This window comes from Aquarana catesbeiana, linkage group LG04 (genome assembly GCF_042186555.1).
Source record: "Aquarana catesbeiana isolate 2022-GZ linkage group LG04, ASM4218655v1, whole genome shotgun sequence".
NCBI lineage: Eukaryota > Metazoa > Chordata > Amphibia > Anura > Ranidae > Aquarana > Aquarana catesbeiana.
In genome coordinates, this window is record NC_133327.1 from 142,742,809 (window position 1) to 142,758,612 (window position 15,804).

The 15,804-nt window shown below is 43.7% G+C and overlaps 1 pseudogene; it reads right to left on the reverse strand.

Annotated features, from left to right (window-relative positions):
• Nucleotides 1–1,468: 1,468 nt before the first annotated feature.
• Nucleotides 1,469–4,729, reverse strand: LOC141141204 (protein arginine N-methyltransferase 1 pseudogene; annotated as a pseudogene).
• Nucleotides 4,730–15,804: the final 11,075 nt, after the last annotated feature.

The following is a 15,804-nucleotide window of genomic DNA, read 5'->3' on the forward strand; positions in this document are numbered from 1 at the left end:
TGCTTCTGGAGAGAGTGGGTTCGAAGCATTAATAGAGTTCAAATAACTACAGAGTGGCTTTACCAAAACTGGGAGAAGTTTCTTATAATACGAGTTTGTCAGCCCATCTGGCCCTGGACTTTTCCCAGGGGGCAGGGTTGCTATCACTCTGCTCAACTCCATGACCGTGATTGGGCGTTCCATATCTTCGGATATTTCTCTAGGTATTATGGGCATGGCGGCGCTCTCCATATATTCATCTATCTCATTCCTCCTTTGACCCTCTCTTTCCCCTCCTTCAGATGGTTCTGTTTTAGCGATGTTATATAGGGCCTCATAGAATTTACCAAATTCTTTAGCTATGGCCTTTGTATCCATTATTTTCTTGCCTTGCACTAATAAGCTATGCACGTGCCTAGAGTCCTGTTGTTTTTTGTGTTTTTCTGCCAGTAGCCTTCCACATTTATTTTCTTGTTCATATGCTCTATTGGCAAAAAACCTAATTTTGTTCTTCGCTCTATATTCTAGGCATTGTGAAAGCTCTGTTCTTAAGCTCTCCAGACATCTACCATCCATTTGGTCAAGATTTTTCTTGTGCTTTCTCTCTAGGACCCTGATCTTATCTAGTAGTTCGCCTATCTCTCTTTTGCCTTCCTTCTTCATATGCGCACCGATGGCGATTAGCTCCCCTCTTACAACTGCCTTATGGGTTTCCCACACCACTTGATCTGACATTTCTTCTGTTTTATTTATTTCAAAATATTCCTTTATTTTAATACTTAGTTTCTCCACTATGTCCTCCTTGTCCAACAGCGACTCATTCAGACGCCATATTCGTTCCGAATGCGCCAATTGTGTTGGTCGGATAGATTTAGGGACTTTTATTCTTTTTTATTGTTTTCCTGGTAATGGCGGTGATCTGTGAATTGTAGCAGGATTGTGACATTGCGGCGGACAAATCTGACCCCAAATTACACTTTTTGGGGACCAGTGACATTGTTACATTGATCAGTGCTATAAAAATGCACTGATCAATGTAAAAATGATACTGGCAGGAAAGGGGTTAACACTAGGGGGGGCGATCAAGGGGTTATGTGTGTTCCCTAGGTGTGTTCTAACTGTAGGGGGGATGGGCTTACTGGAAAATGACAGAGATCACTGCTCCCGATCACTGGGAATAGAAGATCCCTGTCATGTCACTAGGCAGAACAGGGAATCGTCTTGTTTACATAAAAAGTTGCCCGTTTTGCCTCTGCTCACCGCGATCGCGGGCATTGAGTCCGCGCGCCCACTATCCTCCTATTAATAGGTAATACTTAATAAATATAGAATGGAATAAATATACGCCAATGCCGGCTGTGCCTTCCTCCTGCGAGGAGACTGGTCATTGGAGGAACGAGCGAAAGTTGTGCACCTGGCTGTGGAAAATACTGTGTGCCTGGCTGTGGGGGCTGCAACAAAGGAAGATCCTGGAAAGTACTAGCGGCTCCTACAGGAGTAGCGCTACAAATTTAAAAGACTGTTTCCAGTGAGTGTATGGAGACTCTGGACTTGTAGAGAAGCCTGTCCTCTTATGGCAATGTGTGAACTTTATGATGAAATAAGCCATCAGGTAATTATTTTGCAGTACTTGGAGACAGAATGGAGAGATGAAGCTTTGGTCATCAACCTTAACCGTGTAGATATCCAACTTCTTAATGAGACAGGAGTTTGTGACTAGTTGCTTGGGATCAACCATGTGAACAAAAGGTTCTTTGATGGCTACATCTTGATACTCAACATGTCAAAACCATAGACATTCTCCCACCATCTTGCAGTCCTTGTATTGTCCATCTTCTATAGCAGCTGCATAAAGTGTTGCAGGATCAGGAAATATAAGCCTATCAGGTGTCAGCCATTTGCTCAGTAACAGTGTTGAGCATTGATTCATAGAGCAGACAACATCCCATCCATTCAATGAATATTATGTCAACTCTTTTGACTGGCAGCTTCATTTCCTCCACCTTGCCCTTGAAGATGGTTACATCGTGACCTAGTTTGTTTGCCTTTACAATCTTGATGACGTAGTCCGAAATACTTGAGCACCCAATCTTTTTTTGTCCCAGCCTAAAGGCCCATACAAACGTACGAAAATCGGAAGTAAAATTTCGTCCGACGAATGATCTGCCGATTTTCGGATCATTAGTACGGTGCTTTTGACAGCCGATTCCGGTTTTTCTTCAGATAAAAGCTGAATGTGCAGAATATAACATTTTTGTTGAATGTGAACTCAATGTTCCATTTTCATTTAATCAGTATGGTTTGCATACGAAAAAAATTGTAAGAGCAAGACTATGCATGCTCAGAAACTAAAGAATACATACAAAACTATTCAACACATTATTTATTATTTATTTATTTCAGGTACTTATATAGCGCCGTCAATTTACGCAGCGCTTTACATATATATTATACATTCACATCAGTCCCTATACCCTCAAGGAGCTTATAATCTAAGGTCCCTAACTCACATTCATACCTATACTAGGGCCAATTTAGACAGGATCCAATTAACCTACCAGCATGTCTTTGGAGTGTGGGAGGAAACCGGAGTACCCGGAGGAAACCCACGCAGACACAGGGAGAACATGCAAACTCCAGGCAGGTAGTGTCATGGTCAGGATACGAACCAGCGACCCTTCTTACTGCTTGGTGAGAGTGCTACCACTACACCACTGTGCCGCCCACATTACATCACTTCTGAAGTTGTATTCTGTGGTACGAGAATTTTCATATGGTGAGTAACCTCTTCACTTTCGACATGAGACTAGCATGCAACAAAAAACGGATGAACGGTCTTCCAAAAATCTGATCGTGTGTACGAGGCTTTAACTGCCAACATGCAAAGCATTCCTGTTCCACTTCCTACATCCAAGATATCTTTGTCCTTGAACAAGTGTCTGTTGTGAAGCATTTCGTTTCGATAGGTCAGAGTCCGAACTTCATCTTCAACAATTCCTTGTGGATACCAAAGTTCACAAATGGTTCAAAGTAGTAGTCTTTAGAAGTCATCTCTTCAGCTGATGGTTTGATCAGTGGTGTATTTAGGTTTTGTACTGCCCTAGGCCTGATTAAACTCATGCACCCCCCTAATTTAAATACGACCCACCCCTTGCTGCCGAGGCCACACCCCTTCCTGTTTAAGACCCACCCTATCATCTGTAAACCACACCCCTTCCTCTTTAGGCTCATTTGGCACCTTTCAGGGGGGAGGGGGGAACAGGTACCTGTTTTTGACAGGTACCCTTCCCCACTCCCTGGAGACTGCAACTAAATGTGGACTGTTTAAAGGGTTTGCATTGATTTTAGCATGCATGGAGCACTTTGCACATGCCAGTGGCGGCTGGTGCTCAAAATTTTTGGGGGGGTGCAAACAAACTAAGAAATTCAGAAAAAAAGACATCAATTGCAGCCTCACTGTGCCCCATCAAATGCAGCCACTGTTCCATCAAACGCAGCCACTATTCCCACCAAACGCAGCCACTGTGCCCACCAAACGCAACCACTGTGCCCATCAATTGCAGCCACTGTGTCCACCAAACGCAGACACTGTGCCCCATCAAACGCAGACACTGTGCCCCACCAAACGCAGCCACTGTGCCCATCAATTGCAGCCACTGTGCCATCAAACGCAGCCACTGTGCCATCAAACGCAGCCACTGTGCCATCAAACGCAGCCACTGTGCCCACCAAACGCAGCCACTGTGCCCATCAATTGCAGCCACTGTGCCCACCAAACGCAGCCAGTGCCCACCAAACGCAGCCACTGTGCCCACCAAATGCAGCCACTGTGCCCACCAAATGCAGCCACTGTGCCCATCATTTGCAGCCACTGTGCCATCAAATGCAGCCATTGTGCCCCATCAAAAGCAGCCACTGTGCCCACCAAACGCAGCCACTGTGCCCCATCAATTGCAGGCACTGTGCCCTCAAATGCTGTCACTGTGCCCATCAATTGCAGTCACTGTGCCCATCATTTGCAGCCACTGTGCCTTTAAACGCAGCCATTGTGCCCCATCAAACGCTGTCACTGTGCCCCATCAATTGTAGCCACTGTGCCATCAAATGCCAACACTATTCCATAAAACTCTTATAATTTATTTAATAACTTTACCTGCTGTTCTGCGGGGTTCCCTTGTGCCTCTCTCTCTGTTTCTCTCTTCCTGACGTCACTGCCAGACCCTGCCCCAGTGCCGAGGAGAAGGGTCAAGCAGTGTGGAGGAGGGTAGGCGGAGCATAAGGCTCCACCTCCGCCAGTCATCGGCCGCTTATGGGGGCGTGAGTCACACGCCGCCCCCCGCATGAAAGTCCCCCCACCCGTCTTCCTGATTTCCGGCTTCCGCGCCCGCCCCGCACACATGCAGCCCACGGCAGCCGCCTTGCTGTAGCGGGCGGCTCTGCTGTGTATGGGCGTGCTTGTCAGAGGGTGTAGGGGTGTGAGCTCTGCTAAGCACGCCCATACACACGCCCCTCCACCCTCTGCCAAGCACGCCCATACACAACAGCGCCGCTACAGCAAGGCGGCCACCGTGGGCTGCATGTGTGCGGGGGGCGGCCGCGGGAGCCGGGAATCGGGTGGGGGGACTTTCTCTCATGTGGGGGGCGGCTTTTTTTGCCTTGTCGGCCTAGGCCAAAACACAGCCCTGTTTTTGATGCTGCTCTCTGGTTGGATACAGAGAACCTCCATGCTGCAGGTGCTTGCTTCCACCATGTTGCCAGCACCGAGTCTCCCTCGCCTGCTGCAGTGCACACAACCAGAAGCCTATGAATATAAAACAGGCTTCCTGTGAGAGAACTGTGACATGTAGGGAGGCCTGGCTCTATATGAATCCTTGGAGAACCCTGCCCACCACTTCAGCAAGTCAGCTAGACCCTGCCTCATTTCCTGGCGCATCTAGCCCTTTCCTTCTTTCAATCGTGGAGACTCATCGTTACATGTGGGCATTATCTAGAATGATCTGTATGCTTATGGAACACCCATTCCTCAGGGGTGGACAACTGCGACCCAATAGCTGGTGCAGTACTTCAAGTCCCATCATGCCTCTGCCTCTGGGAGTCATGCTTGTAACTGTCAGTCTTGCAATGCCTCATGGGACATGTAGTTCCACAGCAGCTGGAGGGCTTCAGTTGCCCACTCCTGCTCCAGACTGACATCCACCCTTCAAAGCATTTTGATAATTTCACAACTCCTTAAAAGAGCCAGCCTACTGCTTGCATTAGGACTGAGGGTTCTTGAGAGGTGTACTTAGGCAGGGTGCTGTAATGTTGTCAGGAAGGTATATACAACACTCTGATGGTCCCTCCTACCAGCCATGATCTGCCTTCATTGTATAGAGAAACACAGAGACCCAGTGATGATAAAGGGTCTAAAAAAAGGTACTGAAACCAGAAAGTTTTTTTTTAAAAATGTCATTACCATGTTGATGAAAGGAGGAATCAGGAAGGCAAAACATAAGCATAAAAAATGTCAATTATAAGTGTGAGGACCCCTTAACACACACGTTATGATAACAGCAGGTGAAACACATGTTTTATTACACATTACTTCAATGCCTGGGATTTTGTGAGAATGTTAGAACTATATGGTCTACCACAGTGGTGGCTGGTGCTCCATTTTTTGGGGGGAACATAGTTTCCACATTCATAATTATGCTACCAAAAGTAGCATGTGCTGTAAATTGCTTCTGGCATTGCTTCTGTTTCTTCTTGCCAAAGGCCACCATTTTGTTGAAGCCCAGAGCAGTCACTTCATTACTGAGAACTTTCCCCCTCTCCTTGGTCTCAAAACCTATATGCCACTTTCTGTAATTAAAATGTGTGCATTACCAGCCTTGCTTGTGTGTCTTGGCTTGGGTAGTAAGGGACAGTGCTGTGTTTTGGCCTAGGCCAACAAGGCCCAGGCCTAGGGCGGCACTTTGCGGGGGGGCGGCAAAAGGCCGCCCCCACCCCACGAGAACGGCACCTGCGCCCTCTTCCCGCACAGCAGGGCCACCATCAGGGGAGTACAGCTTAGGAGTGGCGTCGGGTGAGGAGGAAAAGCCAGAAAGCAATTTAACTAGGAGCCGTCAAGCCGCCCCTGTAAAGCCCTGATTCTATCTCTGAATGACCCTCTGCTGTGGCCAATCATGGGGAGGGACACAGCGGGCAGGAAGCTGGGCGGCGGCCCGCTGAAACCAATTAGAGCCGCTCTTTCTCTCTTCGGCTGACAGAAAGGGGAGGGGGGGGCGAGGGGGGAGTTCTCTGGCAAATGGAGCAGCAGCGCTGTGACAGGGAGAGGAGAGATGCGGGCTGTCTGTGTATCTCCCCCGCTCGCCCCCCTCCTCTCTCTGTCAGCCGAACGGAGAAGAAAGAGAGAGCGGCTCTAATTGGTTTCACTGCGCCGCCGCCCAGCTTCCTGACCGCTGTCTCCCTCCCCATGATTGGCCACAGCAGAGGGCCAATCAGAAGACTCTGGGGGCATCATGGGAAAAGTAGTCCCTACAGCCCCCAGCATGCATGCATGCACTCTGCTGGGGGGGGGGGTTACAGGAGGAGAAAAAGAGTACTGTGCTGGGGGAAGCCAGAGAGGGAGCCACGCTGTACCTGCACCACCCGAGAGGGAGCCACGCTGTACCTGCACCACCCGAGAGGGAGCCACGCTGTACCTGCACCACCCGAGAGGGAGCCACGCTGTACCTGCACCACCCAAGAGGGAGCCACGCTGTACCTGCACCACCCGAGAGGGAGCCACGCTGTACCTGCACCACCCGAGAGAGAGCCACGCTGTACCCGCACCACCAGAGAGAGAGAGCCACGCTGTACCCGCACCACCAGAGAGAGAGAGCCACGCTGTACCCGCACCACCAGAGAGCCACGCTGTACCCACACCACCAGAGAGCCACGCTGTACCCACACCACCAGAGAGCCACGCTGTACCCACACCACCAGAGAGCCACGCTGTACCCACACCACCAGAGAGCCACGCTGTACCCACACCACCAGAGAGCCACGCTGTACCCACACCACCAGAGAGCCACGCTGTACCCACACCACCAGAGAGCCACGCTGTACCCACACCACCAGAGAGCCACGCTGTACCCACACTACCAGAGAGCCACGCTGTACCCACACCACCAGAGAGCCACACTGTACCTGCACCACCAGACAGGGAGCCACGCCACCAGAGAGAGCCACGCTGTACCTGCACCACCAGAGGGGGAGAAAGATGAAGCCACTGCCGGGGTACAGACATGCTACACTACTGACTAGAGTCAGCCTGGGCAACCCAGAGTGAGCGAACGTCCAGACGGAGGGATCACTGTTGCAGTTTCACCGGGTCTGGTAAGAGAGCCTGTTGGCCATTATCCATTACTGTTCCCAGGGACTGAGCCATTAGGAAGTGCCTATCCTGATATACTCTAGGCCTTATTGACCACCATAATGAGCTCCAACGCTGGGCCTCCAGTCCAAAAATTAAGGGGGGGGGCACACAATTTTTACTGCACCAGGTGACACCAAACTTAGTGACACCACTGTCCCGGAGCCCACAACAAGTTACGGCACTGAGCTTCGGTAACTGGCCATACAGGGTGCGCTAGCGTGGGCACCCAGGACATCTGCCACCTGGGGTCCCACAAGCGCCGATCAGCTTTCCGTAGCAGCCACCACCTCTCTCCCCACTGTCAGCCACACACACTCCTCAGCTCCTCCTCCTTCTCGGCTCTAATGTTCTAGTGTACACAGTCAGGAGGAGCCACAGAGGAGGGACATGACTTCAGTGCAAAAGCCACGCTGCTGGTCTGAGGTCTGTGTATAGTTTACAGTGGAGGGGGACACAGTAACCGGGAAGGGGGGCAGATAACAGATGCACACATGGATGAGGGGAGGGGGGGGTAAGGGGATATGTGCTGGGTGCTTTGAGAGGGGAGAGGATATGTGCTAGTGGGGGGGGGTCTGATCCTCCCCTCCCAAAGCACCCAGCACATATCCCCTTACCCCCAAATGAAAAAATGCAGCATCCCTCTCTGTCCCTCTGTCCTCTTCCCATGAAGATGAGAGGGCGGATCTTAAAAAGGAAGCGGTGTGGCCTAAACAGGAAGGAGTGGGTCATATTTAAATTAGGGGGTGCGCGAGCTTAGTCAGGCCTAGGGCAGCACAAAACCTAAATACACCACTGGTAAGGGAGGCTGTAGAAACTTTTCAGTGCTGAAGGGAGAAAGGAGAGAATATCAGGAGGATAGGATAAGACACTATCCTTTTAAATTGAACTCTTTTGTGTCTCCCTGGCAGCAGAGATTGTCCTGTCACCTATCCTGCTTTTCTTTTCCTTCTCCCTAATCTTTGTTTGTTGTTTACAGTCTGTGTCATCTTGTTGTTTCCTCCCTCCCAGCAGCAGTAAATCTTGAGGCTGTCCGGGATTGGCCTCTAGCGACTCATTAATTATCTGCACAGTGCCAAGACTACAGGACAACTGAGGCTAAGCAGAGCAGGGTGAGACAGTGCCATACTGGATTTTAAACAGTATAGGCACTTATTTTTAACATTTTACATAGTTATACCTGCAAAAAGGGCAGCATGAAGTGCTCTATCAGAACTTAATCAACTTAAAACATTTGACCCTTCAGAAGGTTTAACCCACTTCATGACCAGGGCACTTTTTGCTTATTCAGGACTGCTCTACTTTGAGGCTGCAATCACACTACATTGTTTTGAATCGCTGGCAGATCTGCCACGGATCTGCCCATGATTTCACAGCACCAAAGTGTGAATGACAAAACGCGGAACTCGCATTTGAGATGCCATTCATTTGAATGACACCTCACATCGCGGTGTGGGTCTGCCGCAATTGTTGCGCAATGAAATGTGCTGCAATCGTGGCAACCTGCATCGCGGGATGCATGTTGCCCAAAAATAGTTAAGGATCTACTTTGGAGCGACATGCGTCCCGCGATTGCAGCACGTTTTATTTTGTGACAATCGTGGCAGACTGCACTTTGAGGTGTCATTCAAATGAATGGCATCTCAAATGTGAGTTCCGCATTTTGTCATTCACTTCTCGGCGCTGTTAAATCGCAGGCAGATCTGCCAGCGATTCAAAACGCTGTAGTGTGAATGCAACCCTAAGTGGCAATTGCACGGTCATGCAACACTGTACCCAAACAAAATTTGTGACATCTTTTTCACACAAATAGAGCTTTCTTTTGGTCGTATTTGATCATTACTATTTTTTTTTTGTTTTGTTTTGTTTTTTGCAATTTAAACAAAAAAAGAAAAGTTTGAAAAAATATATATATACTGTATTTTGTTATGAAACATATCCAATAAAATCTAATTTATTGGCAAATTTAGATCAAAATGTATTTTGCTACATGTCTTTAAAAGAAAAAAATCCCAATAAGTGTATATTATTGGTTTGTGTGAAAGTTATAGTGTCTACAAACTATGGTATATACAGTATATATATATATATATATATATATATATATATATACAGTATCTCACAAAAGTCTCCTCACACAATATCTTTTCATGTGACAACACTGAAGTAATGACACTTTGTTACAATGTAAAGTAGTGAACGTACAGCTTGTTGTAACAGTGTAAATTTGCTGTCCCCTCAAAATAACTCAACACACAGCCATTATTGTCTAAACCGCTAGCAACAAAAGTGAGTATACCCCTAAGTGAAAATGTTCACATTGGGCCCAATTAGCCATTTTCCCTCCCCGGTGTCATGTGACTCGTTAGTGTCATGGAAAAGACCACTCTGAGGATCTAAAAAAAAGAATTGTTGTTCTACATAAAGATGGCTTAGGCTATAAGAAGATTGCCAAGACCCTGAAACTGAGCTGCAGCACAGTGGCCAAGACCATACAGCGGTTTAACAGGACAAGTTCCACTCAGAACAGGCCTCGCCATGGTTGACCAAAGAAGTTGAGTGCATGTGCTCAGCTTCATATCCAGAGGTTGTCTTTGGGAAATAGACGTATTTGTGCTGCCAGCATTGCTGCAGAGGTTGAAGGGGTGGGGGGTCAGCCTGTCAGTGCTCAGACCATACACCGCACGCTGCATAAAATTGGTCTGCATGGCTGTCATCCCAGAAGGAAGCTTCTTCTAAAGATGATATACAAGAAAGCCCACAAACAGTTTGCTAAAGACAAGCAGACATGGATTACTGGAACCATGTCCTGTGGTCTGATGAGACCAAGATAAACTTATTTGGTTCAGATGGTGTCAAGCATGTGTGGCAGCAACCAGGTGAGGAGTACAAAGACAAGTGTGTCTTGCCTACAGTCAAGCATGGTGGTGGGAGTGTCATGGTCTGGGGTTGCATGAGTGCTTCCGGCACTGGGGAGCTACAGTTCATTGGGGGAACCATGAATGCCAACATGTATTGTGACATACTGAAGCAGAGCATGATCCCCTCCCTTTGGAGACTGGGCCACAGGGCAGTATTCCAACATGATAACGACCCCAAACACACCTCCAAGATGACCACTGCCTTGCTAAAGAAGGTGAGGGTAAATGTGACGGACTGGCCAAGTATGTCTGCAGACCTAAAACCAATTGAGCATATGTGGGGCATCCTCAAACGGAAGGTGGAGGAGCGCAAGGGCTATAACATCCACCAGCTCCGTGATGGAGGACTGGAAGAGGACTCCAGTGGCAACCTTGAAGTAGAATAGTAAAGTATCGAACCAGGCAGAACTTCAACAATGCAGGTTTATTAACAGCTGATAACATACAGGTTTATGTTCAAAATATTACAATATACAGGTCTAATTTATACAGTTTCTTACAATGCAAGCATATTAGATATAAATATTCTTATCCTCTACCTCAATTGATACAATTGTGAATTGTTCTTACCTTGAACCAGAATGGGTCTTTACTGCCAATTCTTGGGAACCTCTCACCTGATAGGGACCAGCCAATTGGCCGGTGGTCTGGTCTCCTCACAGAGTTCTGGGTTCCAGCTCAACCAAGTTTGTGAGGGAAATTCACCTGAGACCACACTCCGGAACAAGTTAAGAAGTCTTCTCTGACTCGTACGAGGAGACAAGTTAGGACAGATACTTGCCCATTGGTTCTGACCTCTATGACCCGTGCAATAGGGCAGCATACATAGAGTTCAGCCTTATGAGCTCCTATCTGACTTGTCCGAGGGGACAAGTTAGGACAGATACTTGCCCATTGGTTCTGACCTCTATGACCCGTGCAATAGGGCAGCATACATAGAGTTCAGCCTTATGAGCTCCTATCTGACTTGTCTGTCTAACAATTGCAGAGCTTGCATTTATATACCATTTCACAAGTCTTATCTCAACTATCTTTCTTACCTATGATTGGTCACTAAGATCTACATCAAAGTAACCAACCATAAATTTGACACCTGTTCTACAACCAGACAAACTTAATTATTCCCAAAATTCCTATATGTTCATTAAAGTGATTTATAATTGTTTTTGTCCAATTAAAAACACCTGTATAGAGACAGTCTGGCACCCAGCTGTGTTATTAAACTCTCCTTATCTTGATAAGATTTAACTAGCTTTAAGGATTTGCAGATTTACAACTTTGAGACAATTAACTTTCAATAACCCCACCAGATGTTTTATATGTTTCACTATATGCATGTATTTTAACAGTTTTAATGAGGGCACAAGCAGACCTTTGTTTGTCCCTGTCAAACTTAATTAATGTTCTGTACATAACTTTCCTGTATTCCACCTAATTATTTTAACCACCTGTTTTCTTATCTGTCTGAGACAATTCTTCATAACTTGAATCTATTCTAATGAACTTTCATCCAGTAGACTATCTTAATACATTTTCGAGAACACCTGTTTACAAGTACTTGTCATAAAGCAGAGGTCATTTAAAGTTCAACACTTATAAATGAAGACTTTCTAAATCTATGGAAAACACAGTATACATTATTAAAGATTAATAATTGTTGCTTTACTTATTGAATAATAATATTGATAAAACCACTACTATATAATAATATAAATAATAATAATAATAATAATTATCAATAAAATATATGCAAATCAATATATACAATATGAAATACATTGGCTAATATGAGATTCCACAACATTTCCTCCCTGTTGAGGCATAAGCCTCACAACAATTACAGTACAGATCACCCACCATGCTCTTCAGAGACCCCATGCACCCAACACTGATCACATAAATTGTCCAAAAAAAATAAAAATAAATCAGTCCAAAAATAAAAATAAATAAATAAATCAGTCCAAAAAATAACACTGCATCTTCTTCTGTAGCTGCAAAGTCCTTCTCCATATGTGGCACGGAAAACATAGTTGTCAGTCTCAGTGGCATTGTGATCATTCTTGCCACAAACTTCTTGCAACAGGCAACAGTTACTCAGCAACATCACATCAAGGATAACAGGGAAGAGGAACAATCCGTTCAGCTAGTGAATGAAAGCCAAGTATGTGGTTCCAGGGACCATTCAGCAGACTCAGTCCCATAAGGCTCTGCCTTTTCCTGCATAGGTCTTTTCAGCTTAGCCAAGTACTTGATGTGTCTGGAGAGATCTCCATCATCATTTGCTGGTCCAGTATCATAGCACAAGCTGCTTTGGATGCTGTAAGACACAAGTTCAGTGCATACCTGTTCTGCAAAGGTACAAGTCTCAGATGTTCCAGTTCCTCCTTTTATGCATGAAATCCTTCCTTTGTAGTAATTAACATTTGTAACAAGTTGCATCATGTCTTTTGCGATCACCCGATATTTGTCTGGATATAAAATACACTTCAAAAATATAGTTATAAAAAATAAAAATAAAAATAAAGTCAGTGTCAGGATACAATAGGTCTCTGGCAAGCACTTCAGGGCAACCTACAAAGCAATGGCTCCTACACTCTCATTTTATTTAATAACTTAATTTAGTGTGTTCCTTTTACTTCTACAACATCCGCTAAAATAATATACATATAGCTATATAGTTTTATCATAATACAATACTCTTACAATATTAATAATAATTATTATTATAAATCCCTTGAAGTACATGTTTTCACTACAAAGTATTTTATATAGACTATTCTTTTTACATTTCCCAACCTATACTATTTCCCATACAATAATTGTAAAATTCTTATAATTTCTTAACCTTGACTCCACCTATCAGTCACTATTACCCTGGTCATGTCATACTGTCAATATAGTCAGTCCAGATATTTCATTCGTTTTAATTTTGTAGTCTTCCCACAAAGTTTGCTAAACCCAAAACCATTTCACTTTTTGTCCATTTCTGCACATACTATACTGCAGAATATTATACAATAACAGTCAGCATGGGTCTCTTCTGTCAGTCACTGCTATACTGTCTAAGTTAGTAGCCTACCTCTCCTATGTCTTAAAACATAAATTATAAAACATCATATTAAATAACTCTGCAAATATCAAGATAAATAACATAACGTATCTTATAAAGCATCAATATTATACATTCTTATTGAAAATGTCATACTCATTACATTACACCTCCCCGCTTTTTTTTTTTTTCTTCAAAAAATGATAAAACTATTTGTTTATAATGATTGAACATTTACTCAAAGTGGAACTCTACTCACAAAAATGTGATAGAATAAGGTTCATTAGCAAGAAAAATACATTCCACATTAATTATTATGCTACCATTTTACTGAAACCCATAACCTTTGAGCAGCAGTAGAATTTCAGGCTGTCAGCAGACTGTCCTCTAGATTTTAAGCAGTGCAAAAAAAATAGAGCACAACTGAGCCTGTGTAGAGCAGGGTGGAACAGTGGATTTTAAACAGTATAGGCACTTATTTTTACTGTGCTTCATAGCTACACCTGCAAAAAGGGTTAGCCTCAAGTGATCCAGCAGGAAACAATTTTCTGACCAAAGTTCCACTTTAAGGTGTTCACAATATTAATATATATAACAAACAAAACAACAGTAAGTCTCTACATACAAAGTATCACATATAATTAATTAGAATTGTCCATTACTGAAATACTTCCAATGTCTTTGTCTGCAACAGTCTCTTGTATGTATTCCATTTGCACTTATGTGAATAACACTCTTGGTAATCTCACTCAGACTTTGACTACTATAGAAACGGAAAATGTCACTGTCACAAATGTGGATTTAAATGGACACTTGAATTGTGAATTCTTCCACTTCCTTTTATGATCTTTAATGTACTTGCAGTCATCAAGAGTTACTGACATACATTCCTTTAGTGGCTTTGACTGGAACAAGAGATGACATCTAAAACAAGGATCTGTTTAGAAACAAAACTACACCAATTTGGTTAATTATTTTAAACACATGAACATTTTATCTCCCACTGTACAGCATGAAGTCTAAGCAACTATCATTTGCCTCTAGAACTCCTAAACTTAGTGACACATCTATCCAAAGTTTCATATGGCCCAGAAAATTGTATTTAATTTGGTCTACAACAGCCCATACAACCTATCCACCAATGAATATGAGTGTGGACACAAGGTTCTATCGTCTATGCCAAGCATAGAGCAAAATGGAACTGATTTTTCATAAAAATGGGTACAATTATCTGATATCAGTGCTGTATACACTCCAAGCCTGGGAAAAATTTCCCACATCAGACACTTAGCTGTTGTCTCATACATTCGCATGACCATATGAAAAACTGTGATTTACTTTAAAAAGGAACAGACATTTATTTAAGTATATCTACAGCTTTGTTCTTTCATTGCAATAAAGTCTATATACAGGCACACAAAATAGACTTTGAAGAACTACATTTTGTGAAACTACATTGTGATTGTTCATAATTAAAAAGAAATCAAAATAAAATTACATGGTCACTTGCACAGTCTGTTAAATCTAAAGAGGTTAAGAAAATGTGCATTACTATGTCCCTTCCTTAAGAATAATTATATACAAATTTTATTTTTAATTAGATCATATTAATGCAGAGTGACCCTAATCCAAAAAACTGACTTTGCCACCTGTAGTAGCATAACTAGGAACTTGAATAATAAAAAATCAAAAGGAGTGAAATTTTACAAAGTATAACTTTACATATGAAAACGTGCTGGCTGCTCCTGGAATAAAGAAACAAATAATTTATTTAGGCACACTAATAATCAACCTGATAATTACTAAATATTGTAATCAGGTAGGACAAAATAAGTTCTAGCCAATACCAATAAGGGACCTTGCTCACCAGAGCTTACAAGCTAAGATTAAAAATTAAGACTCTAATTATCTAATTCACCCCCCTGTATGTGCTACATATAGCACATATAATAAGATGGTAGCACTGTTGTTACCATGCATCACTCTTCACTATTCTTTTTAGAAAATAATAAACAAATATAAATTTGGAGTTCCCTTTTACCAAATATATAAATCCCATTACTATCTTTGTGATTACTACTAAGTAGGCAAATATATAAAGATGAAAGTATACATAATACTGTACAATAAGATGGGGACATGACAAAATAAACAACAAAAGCTACAAGGGAGAATAAGCACCCTACTTACAAGAGTGATACGCTAAAAACAAAATGCACCTTTCACTACTACAGTCCATAATATAAAAGACAAAATACCTATTATAATCTACAGTTTATATTCTAATAAAAAATCAACAAATGTTTGAGAATAAGAACGTATTCTGAGATTTTATTTATTTTCTGGTCAGCTCATCCAGTTTCTGTTTAAAGGCACCGAAACGTGCCCCTTTATCTCAGTACAGAGCACTGAGATTAGCTGTCACAAAAAGTGATTTAATGTAGTTGTTGCACGTACGT